Source organism: Pinus tabuliformis, chromosome 5_1, assembly GCF_031772625.1.
Source record: "Pinus tabuliformis cultivar Carrire ecotype Pingquan chromosome 5_1, CPIR1, whole genome shotgun sequence".
Taxonomy (NCBI): domain Eukaryota; kingdom Viridiplantae; phylum Streptophyta; class Pinopsida; order Pinales; family Pinaceae; genus Pinus; species Pinus tabuliformis.
The window spans coordinates 484002501-484024528 of NC_142305.1; the positions used below are offsets into that span (position 1 = coordinate 484002501).

The 22028-nt window shown below is 41.6% G+C and overlaps 1 pseudogene; it reads left to right on the forward strand.

Moving 5' to 3' along the window:
- The window catches only part of LOC149165609 (calreticulin-like), a 75187-nt pseudogene extending 54600 nt beyond the window's left edge, over positions 1-20587 (forward strand).
- Positions 20588-22028: the final 1441 nt, after the last annotated feature.

The following is a 22028-nucleotide window of genomic DNA, read 5'->3' on the forward strand; positions in this document are numbered from 1 at the left end:
ATAGAAAAGAAATTGTTGGATTACTGGCCATTAATGAATGTCATTAACCAACACGAGACTACTCACCATTAATGTCAATGAGAGTCAAGATTCCTAAGTACATCTTACTAGGTATGAATAGATGTGTCGTAGTTGAGTCACCTAGAAGATCCGACAAATAGGGGACATTGATGTATTCCCATTGTTTATTGGCGAGAAAACTTGTCATTAAGGCATGCAAGCCTCAAGGTACATGAAAGATCTCTAGTCTTGATCCCAGATGATGTGTCAGAGTCGATGGGTCAAAACGTGTTAGAAGGGAGGCCTTAATGAATCATCCATTATCTAACGCGGGTATGAAATAATAATTTGAAGGACTATATGGAAAATTTGCATTGAAGCAAGGTTTATTTGACAGAAAGGAAAAGGAAAATTGGGTGACTCAACTTTGTAAGGGAGTTGAATGAATTTATTTTTGGGTTAAGGGTGAGTGAAAATGAGGCGGGAAAGTATCAACATTGCAAAGGGAAATGAGTGTTTAGTAGTAGGGAGATGGACAGTTATGGATTGGCTGCAAGCTTAAAATGTGTAGCAATGGTAAAATTAGTATATGTTTAGTAGAAATGGAGTAGTGGATCTGACTTTACATGGAATGATCATGCTCTTCTAAAAGAAATTTGTTCTTTAAAAAGGTACTCGTGCATATGGTGATCTTTTTCAATCGTCCTGGAACCTGCAAAAACTTAACAATTTCTGTGATAAAATGTAAGACTATAGAGAGAGAAAGAGAGAGAGATGATTAGTCTCTCTTCATCTGATATATATATATACAAAAAACTCAAAAAATAATACTAATAAAACAAATTCAAGGAAGAAAAATTAAATGCACTTTTACCTGATTAGAAAGCAGTACCATGGATCACCTGTTATTGTTTTGTTGGTGACATATTCAATGTGTTTCTAACCAATTTTGAGCTTGAGGCCTCTTCTCCATACACTTAACTCTTTATCAATAGATTATAAACCAAATTTTCATAAGCTATTGAATTGTGTCGATTATGTAGCTACCAAAAAAACATATCGTTGCATTGCCTTGCCACTTTACAACTTGCAATTAGACTCGGATGTTGGTTTGTCAATTATCGCAGTTGGATTTTTAATATTTGCAGGTTTTTATGAAATTCTAAGTCTGTAACTACATTTTTTCCTTTTCTCTAGCACTTCACCCTTGTCCATGATCCTATGGATCAAGAAAATGCTCAAAATTCAAAATTCTTGGATCAGCTTGAAACTAGCATCAAAGCATAGATCTCATTGCTCTGAATCCAATGCAACTCATTTCACTGAAATCCAACTTTGTATTCTCCCAGAATCATGTTCTATTCGTTTTAGGAAACAACCAAAAAAATTGAAATTTGAGTTGCAGGAATTCCTAGTCAGCAGTCCGTACGCTGACTGAGTCATGACTTGGCAAGTTTGACTAGACCTTCATCAACCAATGAATAGTCCACACTTGGCACTGAGTTGATTGGTTGAAACATGTTTGTTTTTATTGGTCAATGGGTTGTTTGGTGGCCCAACGAGAGAGTGCCACATGGGCCAACTGTTAGTTGCCACGTGGCCTCCTCATGGTCAATTAAAAATTTTGTGAGGGAAAACATCCTCCACAAGGTTCAAAACCATGACATCATGTACACTAACAAAGTGCTTTTACCAACTCGCCTATTATCACTCAGGTTGTTCCCTTTGACTCCCAAGGGAATACGGCCGAGGTAACCACTAACCAATCTTTGGGTCACAGGTTCTATCCTACCTATGACCAGAGAGGGCTCTCTCTTTATGATTTAACTTTGTTTGTATAATATTTTAGGCTAGTTATAATACTCAAGGTTTTGTTTTAAAATTTGCTGGATGATGACTTCAGTCAAGATAGATATATGTTTGTCAAGGTGTTCTAGGCCATTGGGCATGGAGTCAGTGATGCTTGATTTGCTTGATATGTCTGTGTTGATACAACAGTGATGCTGCAGAGCCAGATAAGTGTCTAAGAAACAATTCTTTAAATCTGAGATTGGGTGTGATGTAATCAGGGCATGAAAGGCAATTAAGGATCTTTCAGTAATCTGATATGGAGAACAGTGGCAATATTATTTAGAAGCAGTGAAGGATTCCTATATAACATTCATATTTATAGAATTAATGTAAGCATGAGCAATTAAGAATTCATGTTCATGATTAATTATGAAGAAAACATTTTCAGCAATAGAGATTGAGCACAAGGTGTAACCAAACATTTCCTGTACTATTCCTTTTCTCTACTGTTAGACTGGTGAAACATGTGTATGATTTAAATAAACATAAGAAGACAAAACATAGATTGAGAAAACTTATTGTTCCATTAGACAGCTCAAGAATTCTGCAACAGCATGCATAGCATCAGCAAGACATCAAACATTCAGGAAATCACTGAGCTTTTCCAGCCTCTTGCATTAGATTATCTGAAAATATACAATACATTTGCCTCATAATGAAAATCACCAACCCCTAATACGTTGCCAGGGGAGGTATATATACAAAATTTACATCAGAAAATATCTAGCTAATGAGTTAATGGCTCATTAATATCGTGCCAACTCCTAGAGCATTGTAGCTGAGAAAGTAAATGCTGTAGTAACTCCCAGATGTATTAGCTGTCCAAAATGGTCAGAGAATGTTGACTTTGTGACCATTGGAGTCCGCTGAAGATGTGCTGCCCAAAATTTGCACATTTTTTATATTTGGCTTGCTGCCGCTATCTTTATGCTGAGTCATCCTTATCGGCTGCCTTGCATGTTGTCTTTATTCTGCTTTTTGCTCTTTGCTAAGTGGAGGCTGACTAGGAATGATCAACTGAGATCACTGAGGCAAAATTTGCAGCATTTCCTGCCACCAATCCTCTTTGGGCAGCTGGTGCCTTCGAATTTTCACCAATGTTTCATCTGCCTCTGTATATCTATAAAAATTAGGAGGAACCTCAAAAAGGTGATTGACTTCATGTTCTATGAAAAACAGATTTTCAAGTTTATCATATAGGCTCTGCCCTGTTGGTGGCCCCATTTCCTCAGAAGTGCTGGCAGATGCAGTGATTTGATTTTCAATAAAAGTTGACATTCTGGTGGCATATTGCTCACGAGGGAGCAATCTTCCTGTGCTGGTTAGTAGGCTGGGCAATCCCTTTCCTTGCAGTGTTCCTATTTTGAGCTTGTAATCATCTACCTCAGCCTGTATTTCATGGAATTTTCTCTCTACAGTCTGTACAAAATTCCTTAGAGTTAGCACCTTTTTAGCTGTAAGGACAGCCTCTGTTCTGTTAACAATGTCGATGGCTGCTAGTTCCTCCTTAGTCTGATTGTTCAGAAAATTTATCATTCTATTGGCCTGCTCAGGCCTGTTCCCCAGTACTGTTCTGGCCTTCTGAATCTCAATTTGTGCTTGGCCAATCAAATCCATTTGTTCATGCACAGTCTTGATTGACTTCCATTGTCTAGTAATGGATTGGTCAATCCGGGCCCACGAAATTCTCTTTATTTCTACTAGAGCATTTTCCAATTTGAGCTCCTTTTCTAAGGCTTTGATTTTGTCTTTGAGGGCCTTAATTTCTCTAGACTGCTCTGCTACAGTCATCTTTGACTTGTCATATTTGGCCTCTAGTTCTGCTAATTTTTCCTTGGCCTCCTTGATCTCAGTAGCTTGGAGCTCCATCTCTTTGATAGCCTTTGTCAAATCTTCCATGTTCAAACTGGACTCAGGGGCTGTGGTTGTTGTTGCTGCTGCTTCTGTTGTTGCTGTTGTAGTTGCAGGGGCTACTGCTGCAGGGGCTACCGCTGCCTCTGTAGTGGTGGCAGTGGTTGAGGTAATCGGAGGAGGTTGGGATGTGGATTCTCCCTGTTTATTTTGTAGTGCCCCTTCTAGTTCCTTTTCCAAATCAAGGACATTTTGATTGAGCTGCATTATTAGATCAAGTTGCTCATCAGCCTCCTTTTCCTTCTGCAATTCTACTGTTTGGGGTGCTCGGTGGGCAGTAGTTTCAGCCTTTTCTTCAATGCATTAAGATCATCTTCCTTCTTCTTCATGAGGGCCCTCACACGCTTTGGGTCCTTAGGATCATGTCCTAGGTCTATGATGATGTCCTCTAGTGATTTAATCCTGTTGTCCTTGGCCATGGAGGACATTCTCTCAAAATCCAACTGAATGTTGGTATTCTTCAGTGATTCTTTCAATTCATGGGCCATTGTGGCCCTCTTTACCAAGGTAGCATAGACCATTTCCCCCGTTTGTTTGTGCAGCTCTATTTGGTCCATGGGGTGAATGTCCTTTGCCATGACCTCCACCCTTGTTCTTACAAAATCTGCAGCTGATTTAGGCTGCGGTACCTTGGGTTTGAAGTGACTGAGGATCATCTTCTCATCTTGTATGTCATACACTGACATCAACCTCTCTTGCTTGGCTGGTGTCGCTTTGAGGAACTGCTTATACACCTCTATTCTTAACAGCTCATTTTGTGCTTTTATTTCTTTGAAGGAAGCCTTGGTGCTTGAAGGCTTCTTGCTCTGTTGAGAGGAGGAGGACACCTCCATGCCAAGCTGCAATCCTTGCTCTTATTGGAAAGAGCTTGTGCCCGTTTGCTGACTGTCTTCCCCTTCTTTCCTTGGGCTCTCAAGGACTTCTTCACTTATTTCTTCTATGATCGGGGAGTCAACCTTTTGCCTCTTGGCCTCAGGTTGCTGGGAGGATCCACTAGCAGGAGTGGACTCTTCTCTGTCTCTCTTCTTGCCTCTCTCCTCATGTGCAGGAGTCTGCAATATAGGTGCTGTTATTGGTTCTGTTTGTGGTGGAGGTGTTTGCTCATGTTGCTGCCCAATTGAGGAGGCAGGCTGTTCTTTTACTGTTTCTTCTTCAGCACCCATTATTCCTTTACCTTTATCTGTACCTGATGCTACTGTAGATGGCCCCTGGGTGGCTGGTGCAGTTGTTGTAGCTGAAGTCCCTTCTCCCCTTGACATTCTTTTGCATTATTTCTTCTTCTGTTAGTTTCTCAATTAATGTATCTTGCAACCATTCTTGCTGATTGGCATACTGCTCAATATGTGGAAATTTACTAGGCTCATAGCCTAGCAGCCTATACTTGACCCTTCTAGCACAGATGAAGCCTTCAGGGTCATAAGGGACCCACCGGAAGCTTTTTGATAGCTTGTACTTGTCTTTGAGGATTTTCTCAGCATCTTGCCATCCCTCTTTTTTGTTCATGATGAAGGGGCCCAGGTGGTGCTTAAACTTGAGATGGGCTTTCTTTTTAGCACTATGAAAGTGGGTGAGGTCAGAGTGAATGAGCTGCGTATAGTACTCCAAGGCAAACAGTCTCATTGGTACATATTTTGGGAGCCTGTATGGACAGAGCTCACAGCCATAAATTCTGATGACTGTATGATCTTGATATAGGTACCAATCACCTATTTTATAATTTTTGGACAGCTGCAGAGTTTTCTGGATTTCAAATGAGACTCTGGGGGGAGGGGACCTCATTAATAAGCAAGAGACTGGGTAGACAAACTCATCAATAAATTCACAGTATGAGTATGGTGAATCTTGGACTTGGTGATAAACTGATGTCCAAAAGATGACAGAACTTCTTTCCCCCTTAGAATCTAGCTTTTTGATGGGGCATTGAAAGGCCTCGGATTGGTAATACATGAACAAATGGTAGATGTATGATGAGTATTTGAATATGCCCTCCCTGTCTACTTTGAACAGCTGGTCATGTATCTTGTTGGCTATGAATTTGGAAAAATTATATTTGTAGGCAGGGGGTTGGCCTGGGCTATAAGCAGCTAAAAACACCAGCACAGTCTCATCAACATATTCACTGGTTTTATAGCCCAACACATATGCAATCATGTCCAGCAGAAGTTTGCCTACATCAGTAAAATGGACATATAAGAAGGGAGGTGGCCCTGTGGGCTGGCGGTCAACTCTCATAAATGTCTGGGTGATCTTTTGAATGTCATCAGTGGAAAACTTGGCACCTGTATCCAGCAAATAATTCATGGAGAAGGGATGCAGCAGCTGAGTTTGTTTGAAGTTGAGCATCTGGTTGATGGACTCAACATTAATGTGGAAGAGGATGCTCCCAGATGGAGACTTGACAGCTCTGTGACTTGGATCATAATTTTCATCACATAGGCGGATAATCTCTGGAAAAATGTTGACAGATGGGAGGAAGTAATAAGGCAGATTAGATTCCCATATCCCATATGTATCATTGTTGTTCAAATAGTTATCTCTCAATTCCCGGAAGGTTTGCAAATGGTTTCTGTCACCCACAAAGTCTTGAATGAGGTAATCTCTGTCAGCAAGAGGCAGGGACTCAAGCTCTTTATTTGGTGGATTCATGGGGGCCACACTGAGAGCTGTGGGTGCAGGAGCAGCCATTGTGTAGTTTCTGGGTGCTGTTTTTAGAATGCAGTTTCTGAATGCAACAAGGTAAGTGCAATAGCTTGCAAGGTTTCTCAAAGGTCAGGTGACAGGCTGAATGCAGATGATGCTAGATATATTCTTCAAAGAGGAATAGGCAGGCTAGGCAGGCTTGCCTTTGCTCTGCTTAGGTAAATTCACAGGGATTGTGACTAATGAAGATGAATTGCAGAGGAGGGGGTATAATTATAATTTGGTAAAATTTGGTCCTTCAAGTATGTACCTGGCAAAAGGGAACAATGCCGGGCGATTGGGAGGTCAATTTGCAAACTTAAGGCCGGGAATTATTGTTGTAACATCGAATTTTGGAGCAGGGGGCAATGCAGGTTGTTTTAGTCCAGAATTGACTAAGAGACAATCTTTAATTTGGGAATTACCAGGTGTTTAATGGACAATATTGCAGAGAAATGGCATAAACACGGGTAAAACAGGTGAATTCTGGCAAATACCTGGATAAACGATGCCGAGAGCCTCCGAATTGAACAGTGGATGAACAATGCAGCTAAATTGGTGAGTTGCGGCGTCTGTAGCTTTGAATTTCGTGGCTTGGAGGCAAATTTCGCAGTGAACAAATGAAACGGCGACTGTGTCTTTTTCGAGTGAAAATGACATAAAACGGCTCTTTTACGCGTTTTTAACGATAATTTAGGAAAATGTGGGTTATTGGCGCTTTTCCGCCGATGACGTCAGCATGACATCATGGCGGGCCCGGGTACGAAAGGTGACGTGGGTGCTGAGCTGGAGGCCAGCATGGCAGGACACAGTGGCGGGACGTGGGGGCCGCGAGATGATGTGGAGGGTCACGAGGCGCGGTGGCGGGGGCCGGTGATATGACGTCACGATGATGTGGGGGTGACGTGACAGGGGGGGCGGTAAGAGGGAAGGCGGTAAGCGGTCTCCCCACACCGCTTTTGGGAGAAGGCGGTATCGGGGAGGGGGGCTCCGAACACCTCCGCCGGCTGCCACGCGTCCAGCGTACGGGAGCAAAACCACCCGCTCCCCGGACGCTAAACCGCGGCAGGTTTAAAACTGAAATCGCCCGCCCATCGTTGGATTGAGGGAGGTGGGAGATCGAGGGCTGGCGGGCGCCCCGACCCATTGTGCAAGTTTGGGTGGGGACCCGCCAACGAATAAAATATTCGTTAAAATATTTCGGGTCTAGACTTTGGGTTAGGGGGTTTTTTAATGGGTTTTAACATATGCGGGTTAATCTGTCCGGATCAAAAACCTTTGAATGCTAGGTTTGAGAGGGAGGAAGGGGTTTTTCATGAATTTTTCCGGACAAAGGGTAAATGAGGGTTTAGTATAGGTTATTACTCTAACCAGAGGTTAGGGTAATCCCAAAGCAAGGGTTGATTGTAGTCCCTGGTGGACTAATGTCTCCCATAGAGGTGTTATTTAGCTATAATGCTAAAGGGGGGGGATATTTATACATTTTATGGGGTTTTATACACCATGGTGTTATAGTAATAGGGAAAAGGGAACATAGGGGATTTAGTGTAGATAGAGTTAGTAGTTAGTATTGGAGGGGAATGTGAATGAGAAGTGATAGATACTAAGTTTTTGGGAAACAAACTTAGTTAGGGAGTAGATCAAAATGAAAAGAATTTTTACACAAGAAATGTGGCTGCTTTTCAAAAGAGGAGTCACTTCTGACATGAAGTTTTTACAAATGAGGAGTGTAAGGAGGACTGATCAGGCAGATCCTGCAGTGCTCATGGGGAGGTTAGTAAGAAACTTTTGAAGGGGATGAGGGAAGTTAGTGATGGTTTAGTAGTTTGCCAAATAGGCCATTGCTCTTGCCTTTCTCCTGTTGGTAACATCATTGTGATTTTTCCCAAGTGACATGCTTAGATCTTGCTTTCTGCAACTTTCAACTGCCTACCCTGCCTAATATGCCTAACATTTTTTCTTCCTTTGGATGGGTGCACTCAACCTTGCAAACCCTGATAATTCTCCTTTCTTTTTGCTGCCCTCCTATCTAAGTCTACCCTTATGACTTCCAAGGGCCCAGATTAAGCAGTTGGGCTCCTTTCTTTCTCTATCCACCTAGTCATCTGTCAAGCTTGAACTGTTTGAACAAGTACTTCCTCTCTAGTCTACAACATGCAATTTAAAACATGGTGAGGCCCAGCTTGAGTTGTTAGACTACCCATCAAAGTAGTAGTGGCAATTTGGACTAGCCACTTTCATGGTCTTTATTTGGGGTTCATTTCTTTTATTTTTTCTTTGACCAATTCATTTTCTTGCCCTTTGATTTTTCTTTTAAGGCATACCCTCTTTACATTTTTTAACTGTCTACTTCTTTCACAAAAATGGAACCTTAGTAGCATGGAAGGTGAACATTTTTGGCACTTCCACTGTCAATCATGAGAAATGAAAACCTATTGGTATAGGAGGCTAACAGTGGCTCCACTTGGGGATGGCTTTTCCAGGTGAAAAGCCAAGAACAGCAGGTCAGATTGCCTGAGTTCTGCTTTCTTGCTGCAGGCTGAATTTCTCTATTGTTGGAGACCATTGGTTAGGATCCTAGATAGTTGCTGGCAGCACCCAGTGAGCTGATTTGCTGTGAATTTGCTGGCAGATCTGTTTTTACCTGTTTCTCAGAATTTCTCCTCATCACTTGACAGTTACCCCGTGTTTTTTCTTTGCTTTCTAATGCCAGGATCAAATATATTCAAAAAAGGGGAAAAATGCAGCACCCTGGTCTTCTCAAAATATGTTCCACTTGGTGCTTTATTTATCTGCTGTAACTGAAAATACTGGAAATACAAATATTTATGTACAATATATGCCTGTTCAGTGTTTGATCAAAGGGAGTCAAAATAATGCTTGAGCATTCTCCCATTAACTGGGCCTTCCTCCGTGTTAGAGCCATCCAAACTTCTTAGAAAATAGGTGTTGTTTCCTTGTATAGCATAGATGACATAAGGTCCCTTCCATAAAAAATCAAACTTACCATGTTTGCCTTTGTCCTCCCTCCTGGAATCCCATCTTAACACTTTGTTTCCTATGAAGAAATCTTCAGCTTTGGTTCTTTTGTCAAATATTCTTTTGAGCTTTTCTTGTAGAACTTGGGTTCTTTGATAGACTTCCTCTCTTGTTTGCTGTAAGTGAATTGTCTGATTGATTCTTCTTTGAATGTCATTGGGCTCAGCTTGTATTTCTTGCAGCAACTTGATCACAGGAATTCCTAGAGATGTAGGAAACTTTGCTTCTAGCCCATAGACCAGTTCATATGGACTCATGCCAATTGATCTCTTGGTGTTCAGTCTATCTGCCCACAGTGCATTTACCAACTTCTTATGCCAATTCTTTTTGTTTTCTTCCAAAACTTTTTTAATGATATTAATGAGACTTTTATTGGAAGACTCAGCTAGGCCATTACCTTGAGGATAATAGGCAGTGGAATGACCTAGGGTCATGTGATACTTGTGACAAAAGTTGATCATTTTCTTGGACTTGAAAGCAGCAGCATTGTCTGTAATAATTTTGTCTGGACAGCCAAACCTAGACAAGATGTTGGTTTCTAGAAATTTTATAATAATGGAGTCATTGGCCTGCCTACAAGGGATGGCTTCTATCCATTTGGTAAAATAATCTGTGGCAGTGAGAATCCACCTATGCTGGCCAGAGGATGGAGGGTGAATTTCACCAATGAATTCTAAACCCCATTGCTGGAATGGTCTCTCAGTTGAAACTGGTTTGAGTGGTAAAGGTAGCAGTTTCCTCTTGCCCTCAAAAATTTGGCATTTGTGACAAGACATTACAAATCTCTTTACATCAGTAAACAAGGAGGGCCAATAAAATCCAGCCCTTAGGATTTTATCAGCTGTGGACTTCCAGTATAAGTGTCCTCCACAGTCACCTGCATGAAATTCTTTGAGGACATTGTCAGTTTCTTCTATTGTTAAGCAATTGAGTAGGATCCCTTCATGATTTCTCCAAAATAAAACATTGTCAATAATACAAAACTTTGATGCTTTCATTTTCAAGAATCTTTTCTTGGTTCTGGACAACCCTGGAGGAGCTTGCAGGTTCAATAATACAAAACATATATCAGTATACCAGGGAGATTGCATAAAGGCTTGGTTGATCTGTGGAGTCGCCATCTCCTATTCGTCGTCCAGTTCATTAATGTCAAGGGCTTGAAAATTGGTTTCAGTCATTAGTTTGGCTAGGCCTTGTCCTTTTATCAGTTTGGTAGGTTTAATCTCAACGTCATATTCTAGGATATTGGCAATCCACTTGCCCCTCTTGCCTTCAATTCCTTCTTGGGTTAGAATTTCTTTGACCACTGCATTAGGAACATAGGAAATTATATGAGAGTAAAGGATATAGATTCTGAATTCCTTGATGGCTTTTACCAATGCATAGGCTTGTTTTTCCATAATATGATACTTTAAGGGAGCATCCCTAAGGGCTCTGCTAAAAAATGCAATGGGTTTTTCACAGCCTTGGTCATCTTTTTGTAGCAGAACAGCAGCAATTGTATGCTCAAAAGAAAAAGAAAAAATCATGAAATCTTGATCAAATCTGGGGCTTGTTAGGACTGGTGTGTTTGTCAATGCTCTTTTGATATCCTCAAAGGCTTGTCTAGCTTCCATGGTCCATTTGACCTTGGAATCCTTTTTCAGCATATTATTTAACAGTCTAATGAGTTCAGCCAGATTTGGAATAAACCTCCTCAAGAAGTTGATCTTTCCTAGAAAGCTTTGTAGTTCTTTGATGTTTCTTGGATGTGGTACTTGTAGGATAGCTTGAATTCTGTCTGGATCAATCCTAATTCCATCTTTTGAGATTATATGCCCCAGAAGTTTACCTTCTTCTAGCCCAAACAGTGACTTCTTTGGGTTCAAAGATATGCCATACTTTCTACAAATTGTGAAAACCTGCCTCAAGTGTTCCAAGTGTTCTTGATCTGATTTTGAAAAGGCAGTGAGATCATCAAGATAGATAACTAGGAAGTCATGAATTTCCTTGGCAAAGGCAATATCCATTGCTCTTTGGAATGTGGCCCCTGCATTTTTAAGTCCAAAAGGCATTTTGACATATTTGAATGTTCCCCAAGGTGTTGTGAAGGTTGTTTTGTCTTGATCATCCGGGTGTACTAGAATCTGATTGAATCCTGAGAAACCATCTAGTAAAGAGATCCTAGCAGCTCCCACTACCCTTTGCAAGATATGATCCATTTTTGGTAAGGGGTAATGGTCTTTGAGAGATACTTTGTTCAGATTTCTTAGGTCAACACACAGTCTGATTTCCCCTGTCTTTTTCCTAGTAGGCACTAGGTTTGAAATCCACTCTGAGAATCTAATTGGGGCAATGATCCCCGCTTCATACATGCGTTTAACCTCTTTTTCAATAAGGGGGAGGAGGACTGGATTGACTCTCCTAAGCTTCTGTTTAAAAGGCTTTTGATTTTCTTTTAGAGGTATAGTGTGCTGGATAACTGATGTATCATAAGATTTAAGGTCTTCATAGCTCCAGGCAAAGACATCTTGAAACTCTTTGAATAACTCAATGTATTTTAGTTTCTGTTCAGGTGGTAATGCTTTGGATAGCTTAACCATTTTGGGATTTTCAGGGGTCCCAATGTTACAATCTTCTATTTCAGCATTCAATGGTTGCATTTTTGGTTTTCTTGAGATGTCATTTGAATCAAACAGATCCTCCAAAGGGGTTAGACCTATGGGCAGAAAATTATCCTTTAGCTCAATTACCTCCTCTTCTGTTTCAGCCATTTCCTCTTCATCTGATTGTTTCAACTCCCGTATAGTTTCTTTGTCAAAGGTAGTAGGATGCAAAACTAGATCAGCTGTTTCAGCTGATATTTTCTGTGTAATGGTGCATACCTGTGGTTGATCATCTTTAGTGCTAGTGTCAATGTTCATGCCGGAAAATTCTTCTTTTAAAGTGAGAAAGTTATTTATCTGTGTATTATTTTCGAAGACTTGCCAATTCTTGATGTTATCCGGAACTGAAGGTCTGTGTTTGATTTCAGCAGTAAACGTATGATTGGTTTTGAAAGGCAACTTACAAGTGCTGGCAAAAGTTGCCAAGCTGTGAGCATGTAGATTGAGTTCTCTGGAAATTTTAGTCAACTGTGATTGTGAGAAGCTCTCAAGTATTTGAATAGCTGCCCCCTTGTATGCTCTCAACCTCAGATCATTTGTGGTGAAATTTCCCTTCATCTGTTGTATGACCAGATCTGAATCTCCTAAGATTGAGATTTTGGTTGCACCTAGATTTTTTATGAGTTTCAGACCTAGCAGGAGGGCTTCATATTCAGCCATATTGTTTGTGCATCGAAAGTTTAGTCTGTATGCATGGCCCTCAGCTTGGTCATTGTGCATATTGTGGATCCATACTCCTGCCCCAGCTCCTAGCTTGTTTACAGAGCCATCAAATTCTAAATACCATAAGGTTTCATGATCAAGATCTGGGTTGAAATTTTTAGTGAGTTGGATCATGGGCAGATTTGTTTCTTGCAAGTTACTTGGTGCATCCTGTTCCTTTGCCTTCTTATCAGCTATACCCACAGTCCCTTGGTCTTTGAAAATACATTTTTCATCTAACTTCTCGGTCTCTACTGTCATTAATAGCTCAGAATAATCTTTGTGAAAGATGTCAGCATTGTAGAGAATAAATGAATCCATGTCAGAATGTATTGAATAGATTGGGAAGTTTTGGGGCTTATCTTGACTGCTTACCACATATTTCATCAAAGTTTCCTGGTACAATCTCTTTGGCTGCCCAAAGACTGAGATAGTTGCATAGGACATATCTAATTGTAGAGATCCTTAAAGTTTGGCCCCCCAGGATCTGGACAAGAGCATGCCATACTTAGGGGGTATGTCAGCTACCACTACATCCATCAAGATAGTTTTGGTTGGGTATTGAACCAGGGAGACACATAAGTCTTTAATCAGGCCTAAACACCTGACTTGGCTTGAATCAAATGAGAACAGATCTTTGTAAGGTCTTGTGATGTCCAAGTCAAGTTTTTCCATTATAGATTTGGGCATTAAGTTGTGTGAGGCCCCAGAATCGAACATTGCATTATGTAGGACCTTATCATGAATGTTTATACTGACATAAAAGGGTGGTACCCCTCCATTTTCTATTTTTCCATTAACCTCAGGTCCGAACAGCAACTCTGGTTGGTCATCTAGGACATTAACTGCATCTTTGTTGTCTGATACTTGGAGTGACTTATTGATTTGTTGTCTGTATATGTCGTGTTTGGCCAATTCCGAAAGAGGAACTGATATCTTTAGCTTACTTATTTCTGTTTCCAAGTTGAAAGGTTTTTCCACTTGAATTTTGGCATTTAGTGCAACAGATTTTTCCCTTTTAGCTGAGTTATCAAGTGTCTTTTGCTCATAGTTGGGTCCATTTTGGGTAAAACTGGTGCCATGTTTGTTTCCTGGGGGATTATCTGCCTTTGTCTTTAATGGATGGGGTGGACCTGGATGATTTTGAGAGGACTGTTTCTCTGAAATGTCCTCCACAGTCACTTCTGTGGCAGGTGGGTTTGAGCTGCCAGCTGTTTGGGGAAGGGTAGTATTTTCATTGATCTTTTTTGGCTTCTTAATGTCCTTTGGTTTGAGGGGTGTAGGTACATCTATTGTTCTACTCCTTAGTTTGTACTGTTTGTGCACCTCATACACAGCTGCATCATACCCTTCTTTAAAATCGAATGATTCTCCTGACTTAGTGTGGAATTGATTGTCATTGTAAACCTCTTGGTCTTCTTGTGTCAGAAAGACTTGATTTTCACTGTCCAAACCCATTAGGTTGATGTGAGGGTCCTCACTAGGTTCACTAGATGTTGAAGCCTCAACATAGTTTTCCTGGAAAGGAGGTCTGACATGCTGGTCAGGATCAGTCCTTCCAACATTAGGATTTTGGTTCTTTCTGAAGTTTGGGTTTCTAATATTGCTGGTTTGACCTTCCCATGATGATTTTCTTTCTATGGTTTCCACTCTGTCTCCAAGTCTGTCCATGCCTTTGATGATCGCATCTAGCTTTTGCTCAAATGATGAGGGTTCTTCTTTAAAAGTAGTTCTCCTTTCAGTTCTCGCCCGGTTTCTCTTGGCAATTAGATTTGCCTCTACACTCACAGCTATGTTTTTCATGTCTGCTAGAGTTGCAGGGGCTCTTTCTCTTAGTTGATATGCCATATCAGCATCAAATCCATCAGGGAACTTAATCAATGCTAAATCAGGTGGAGGTCTAAGATTTTGAGGAATGGCATTATAAATAGTGTTGAATCTAGTGCAATAGTCCAAGACAGCTTCTTGTGGGCCTCTTTTTATGGTATCATATTCAGATAAAATGTGCAGAGGGTCCTTTTTCTTTTCCCATCTGTTGAGGAAGGACTGATAAAGGGCACCCGAATCAGCTATAGAATGTGCAGCCAGTGCCCTGAACCAGGTTCTTACTTCACCTATTAAACTTTGGACAAAGATTTTCATCCTTACATCATCATCATCTATCTCATAGTTCTCAAAGTAGTCTTGCATTTTCTTAGTATGCTGTAAGGCAGTGTATGTACTGGTTCCATCAAAATAAGTAATCTTGCCTTGGTAGTCCTGAGGCATGGCCCCAGGATTTCCAGGTAACTGAAGGGGTGCATAACGATTAGCCATATTTGGGGGGATAAGTGGGACAACTGGTAGAAAGGGAACAACTGGGACAGCAACAACAGTTTGTGTGTTAGTTGTAGACAATATGTTTTGTGAAGTGGATGATGAAGAGGGGGGAGAATGAGTTGTATGAAGATGAACAGATGGCTTAGAAGGGGTTGGAATAAAACTTTGCTGAACTGCCTCAAGGCTAGTTTCAGGGGATTGTTCGGGTTCCTTCTGGTTCCTAAGAGTTTTATGGATCAAATTTGGATTTTCGAAAACAGGTGGGGGATTTGGGTCAGGGTTTGACCTGGTGTGCCTAGTTCTCTTTTTCGGAGCCAGCTTCTGAACTTGTTTTTGGTATTTTTAAGGATATTTTTAGAACTATTTTAAGGGACTGCTCAGGCTTTTGGAACTACTGTCTAAAAACAGACAGCAGCTGAAAAATACGCTCTTTCCCCAGTGGAGTCGCCAATTATGTTATCACTCAGGTTGTTCCCTTTGACTCCCAAGGGAATACGGCCGAGGTAACCACTAACCAATCTTTGGGTCACAGGTTTTAGCCTACCTATGACCAGAGAGGGCTCTCTCTTTATGATTTAACTTTGTTTGTATAATTTTTAGGCTAGTTATTATACTCAAGGTTTTGTTTTAAAATTTGCTGGATGATGACTTCAGTCAAGATAGATATATGTTTGTCAGGGTGTTCTAGGCCATTGGGCATGGAGTCAGTGATGCTTGATTTGCTTGATATGTCTGTGTTGATACAACAGTGATGCTGCAGAGCCAGATAAGTGTCTAAGAAACAATTCTTTAAATCTGAGATTGGGTGTGATGTAATCAGGGCATGAAAGGCAATTAAGGATCTTTCAGTAATCTGATATGGAGAACAGTGGGAATATTATTTAGAAGCAGTGAAGGATTCCTATATAACATTCATATTTATAGAATTAATGTAAGCATGAGCAATTAAGAATTCATGTTCATGATTAATTCTGAAGAAAACATTTTCAGCAATAGAGATTGAGCACAAGGTGTAACCAAACATTTCCTGTACTATTCATTTTCTCTACTGTTAGACTGGTGAAACATGTGTATGATTTAAATAAACATAAGAAGACAAAACATAGATTGAGAAAATTTATTGTTCCATTAGACAGCTCAAGAATTCTGCAACAGCACGCATAGCATCAGCAAGACATCAAACATTCAGGAAATCACTGAGCTTTTCCAGCCTCTTGCATTAGATTATCTGAAAATATACAATACATTTGCCTCAGAATGAAAATCACCAACCCCTAATAAGTTGCCAGGGGAGGTATATATACAAAATTTACATCAGAAAATATCCAGCTAATGAGTTAATGGCTCATTAATATCGTGCCAACTCCTGGAGCATTGTAGCTGAGAAAGTAAATGCTGTAGTAACTCCAAGATGTATTAGCTGTCCAAAATGGTCAGAGAATGTTGACTTTGTGACCATTGGAGTCGGCTGAAGATGTGCTGCCCAAAATTTGCGCATTTTTTATATTTGGCTTGCTACCATTGTCTTTATGTTGAGTCATCCTTATCGGTTGCCTTGTATGTTGTCTTTATTTTGCTTTTTGCTCTTTGTTGAGTGGAGGCTGACTAGGAATGATCAACTGAGATCACTGAGGCAAAATTTGCAGCATTGCCTGCCACCAATCCTCTTTGGGCAGCTGGTGCCTTCGAATTTTCACCAATGTTTCATCTGCCTCTGTATATCTATAAAAATTAGGAGGAACCTCAAAAAGGTGATTGCCTTCATGTTCTATGAAAAACAGATTTTCAATTTTATCATACAGGCTCTGCCCTGTTGGTGACCCCATTTCCTCAGAAGTGTCGGCAGATGCAGTGATTTGATTTTCAATAAAAGTTGACATTCTGGTGGCATATTGCTCACGAGGGAGCAATCTTCCTGTGCTGGTTAGTAGGCTGGGCAATCCCTTTCCTTGCAGTGTTCCTATTTTGAGCTTGTAATCATCTACCTCAGCCTGTATTTCATGGCATTTTCTCTCTACAGTATGTACAAAACTCCTGAGAGTTAGCACCTTTTTAGTTGTAAGGACAGCCTCTGTTCTGTTAACAATGTTGATGGCTGCTAGTTCCTCCTTAGTCTGATTGTTCAGAAAAATTATCATTCTATTGGCCTGCTCAGGCCTGTTCCCCAATACTGTTCTGGCCTTCTGAATCTCAATTTGTGCTTGGCCAATCAAATACATTTGTTCATGCACAGTCTTGATTGACTTCCATTGTCTAGTAATGGATTGGTCAATCCGGGCCCGCAAAATTCTCTTTATTTCTGCTAGAGCATTTTCCAGTTTGAGCTCCTTTTCTAAGGCCTTGATTTTGTCTTTGAGGGCCTTAATTTCTCTAGACTGCTCTACTACAGTCATCTTTGACTTGTCATATTTGGCCTTTAGTTTTGCTAATTTTTCCTTGGCCTCCTTGATCTCAGTAGCTTGGAGCTCCATCTCTTTGATAGCCTTTGTCAAATCTTCCATGTTCAAACTGGACTCAGGGGTTGTGGTTGTTGCTGCTGTTGCTTCTGTTGTTGTTGTTGTAGTTGCAGGGGCTACTGCTGCAGGGGCTACCGCTGCCTCTGTAGTGGTGGCAGTGGTTGAGGTAATCGGAGGAGGTTGGGATGTGGATTCTCCCTGTTTATTTTGTAGTGCCCCTTCTAGTTCCTTTTCCAAATCAAGGACCTTTTGATTGAGCTGCATTATTAGATCAAGTTGCTCATCAGCCTCCTTTTCCTTCTGCAATTCTGTTGTTTGGGGGTGCTCGGTGGGCAGCAGTTTCAGCCTTTTCTTCAATGCATTAAGATCATCTTCCTTCTTCTTCATGAGGGCCCTCACGCCCTTTGGGTCCTTAGGATCATGTCCTAGGTCTATGATGATGTCCTCTAGTGATTTAATCCTTTTGTCCTTAGCCATGGAGGACATTCTCTCAAAATCCAACTGAATGTTGGTATTCTTCAGTGATTCTTTCAGTTCATGGGCCATTGTGGCCCTCTCTACCAAGGTAGCATAGACCATTTCCCCCGTTTGTTTGTGCAGCTCTATTTGGTCCATGGGGTGAATGTCCTTTGCCATGACCTCCACCCTTGTTCTTACAAAATCTGCAGCTGATTTAGGTTGCGGTACCTTGGGTTTGAAGTGACTGAGGATCATCTTCTCCTCTTGTATGTCATACACTGACATCAACCTCTCTTGCTTGGCTGGTGTCGCTTTGAGGAATTGCTTATACACCTCTATTCTTAACAGCTCATTTTGTGCTTTTATTTCTTTGAAGGAAGCCTTGGTGCTTGAAGGCTTCTTGCTCTATTGAGAGGAGGAGGACACCTCCATGCCAAGCTGCAATCCTTGCTCTTGTTGGAAAGAGCTTGTGCCCATTTGCTGACTGTCTTCCCCTTCTTTCCTTGGGCTCTCAAGGACTTCTTCACTTATTTCTTCTATGATCGGGGAGTCAACCTTTTGCCTCTTGGCCTCAGGTTGCTGGGAGGATCCACTAGCAGGAGTGGACTCTTCTCTGTCTCTCTTCTTGCCTCTCTCCTCATGTGCAGGAGTCTGCAATATAGGTGTTGTTATTGGTTCTGTTTGTGGTGGAGGTGTTTGCTCATGTTGCTGCCCAATTGAGGAGGCAGGCTGTTCTTTTATTGTTTCTTCTTCAGCACCCATTATTCCTTTACCTTTATCTGTACCTGATGCTGCTGTAGATGGCGCTTGGGTGGCTGGTGTAGTTGTTGTAGCTGAAGTCCCTTCTCCCACTGGATGTGGTTTCTTGAAGATCACCTGCTGCACAGAATCTAAGTCAAGAGTTTTTTCCAAATCCTTGACATTCTTTTGCATTATTTCTTCTTCAGTTAGTTTCTCAATTAATGTATCTTGCAATCATTCTTGTTGATTGGCATACTGCTCAATATGTGGAAATTTACAGTGCTCATAGCCTAGCAGCCTGTACATGACTCTTCTAGCACAGATGAAGCCTTCAGGGTCATAAGGGACCCACCAGAAGCTTTTTGATAGCTTGTACTTGTCTTTGAGGATTTGCTCAGCATCTTGCCATCCCTCTTTTTTGTTCATGATGAAGGGGCCCAGGTGGTGCTTAAACTTGAGATGGGCTTTCTTTTTAGCACTATGAAAGTGGGTGAGGTCAGAGTGAATGAGCTGCCTATAGTACTCCAAGGCAAACAATCTCATTGGTACATATTTTGGTAGCCTGTATGGACAGAGCTCACAGCCATAAATTCTTATGACTGTATGATCTTGATATAGGTACCAATCACCTATTTTATAATTTTTGGACAGCTGCAGAGTTTTCTGGATTTCAAATGAGACTCTGGGGGGAGGGGACCTCATTAATAAGAAAGAGACTGGGTAGACAAACTCATCAATAAATTCACAGTATGAGTATGGTGAATCTTGGACTTGGTGATAAACTGATGTCCAGAAGATGACAGACCTTCTTTCCCCCTTAGAATCTAGCTTTTTGATGGGGCATTGAAAGGCCTTGGATTGGTAATACATGAACAAATGGTAGATGTATGATGAGTATTTGAATATGCCCTCCCTGTCTACTTTGAACAGCTGGTCATGTATCTTGTTGGCTATGAATTTGGCAAAATTATATTTGTAGGCAGGGGGTTTGCCTGGGCTATAAGCAGCTAAAAACACCAGCACAGTCTCATCAACATATTCACTGGTTTTATAGCCCAACACATATACAATCATGTCCAGCAGAAGTTTTCCTACATCAGTAAAATGGACATATAAGAAGGGAGGTGGCCCTGTGGGCTGGCGGTCAGCTCTCATAAATGTCTGGGTGATCTTCTGAATGTCATCAGTGGAAAACTTGGCACCTGTATCCAGCAGATAATTCATGGAGAAGGGATGCAGCAGCTGAGTTTGTTTGAAGTTGAGCATCTGGTTGATGGACTCAGCATTAATGTGGAAGAGGATGCTCCCAGATGGAGACTTGACAGCTCTGTGTCTTCGATCATAATTTTCAGCACATAGGCGGATAATCTCTGGAAAAATGTTGACAGATGGGAGGAAGTAATAAGGCAGATTAGATTCCCATATCCCATATGTATCATTGTTGTTCAAATAGTTATCTCTCAATTCCCGGAAGGTCTGCAAATGGTTTCTGTCACCCACAAAGTCTTGAATGAGGTAATCTCTGTCAGCAAGAGTCAGGGACTCAAGCTCTTTATTTGGTGGATTCATGGGGGCCACACTGAGAGCTGTGGGTGCAGGAGCAGCCATTGTGTAGTTTCTGGGTGCTGTTTTTAAAATGCAGTTTCTGAATGCAACAAGGTAAGTGCAATAGCTTGCAAGGTTTCTCAAAGTTCAGGTGACAGGCTAAATGCAGATGATGCTAGATATATTCTTCAAAGAGGAATGGGCAGGCTGGGCAGGCTTGCCTTTGCTCTGCTTAGGTAAATTCACAGGGATTGCCACTAATGAAGATGAATTGCAAAGGAGGGGGTATAATTATAATTTGGTAAAATTTGGTCCTTCAAGTATGTACATGGCAAAAGGGAACAATGCCGGGCGATTGGGAGGTCAATTTGCAAACTTAAGGCTGGGAATTATTGTTGTAACATCAAATTTTGGAGCAGGGGGCAATGCAGGTTGTTTTAGTCCAGAATTGACTAAGAGACAATCTTTAATTTAGGAATTACCAGGTGTTTAATGGACAATATTGCAGAGAAATGGCATAAACACGGATAAAACAGGTGAATTCTGGCAAATACCTGGATAAATGACGCCGAGAGCCTCCGGATTGGACAGTGGATGAACAATGCAGCTAAATTGGTGAGTTGCGGCATCTTTAGCTTTGAATTTCGTGGCTTGGAGGCAAATTTCGCAGTGAACAAATGAAACGGCGACTGTGTCTTTTTCGAGTGAAAATGACATAAAACGGCTCTTTTGCGCGTTTTTAACGATAATTTTGGAAAATGTGGGTTATTGGCGCTTTTCCGTCGATGACGTCAGCATGACGTCATGGCGGGCCCGGGTACAGAAGGTGACGTGGGTGCTGAGCTGGAGGCCAGCATGGCAGGACACGGTGGCGGGACATGGGGGCCGCGAGATGATGTGGAGGGTCACGAGGCGCGGTGGCGGGGGCCGGTGATATGACGTCACGATGATGTGGGGGTGACGTGACAGGGGGGGCGCTAAGAGGGAAGGCGGTAAGCGGTCTCCCCGCACCGCTTTTGGGAGAAGGCGGTATCGGGGAGGGGGCTCCGAACACCTCCGCCGGCTGCCACGCGTCCAGCATACGGGAGCAAAACCACCCGCTTCCCGGACGCTAAACCGTGGCAGGTTTAAAACTGAAATCACCCGCCCATCGTTGGATTGAGGGAGGCGAGAGATCGAGGGCTGGCGGGCGCCCTGACCCATCGTGCAAGTTTGGGTGGGGACCCGCCAGCGAATAAAATATTCGTTAAAATATTTCAGGTCTAGAATTTGGGTTAGGGGGTTTTTAAATGGGTTTTAACATATGCGGGTTAATCTGTCGGGGTCAAAAACCTTTAAATGCTAGGTTTGAGAGGGAGGAAGGGGTTTTTCATGCATTTTTCCGGACAAAGGGTAAATGAGGGTTTAGTATAGGTTATTACTCTAACCAGAGGTTAGGGTAATCCCAAAGCAAGGGTTGACTGTAGTCCCTGGTGGACTAATGTCTCCCATAGAGGTGTTATTTAGCTATAATGCTAAAGGGGGGGGGATATTTATACATTTTATGGGGTTTTATACACCATGGTGTTATAGTAATAGGGAAAAGGGAACATAGGGGATTTAGTGTAGATAGAGTTAGTAGTTAGTATTGGAGGGGAATGTGAATGAGAAGTGATAGATACTAAGTTTTTGGGAAACAAAC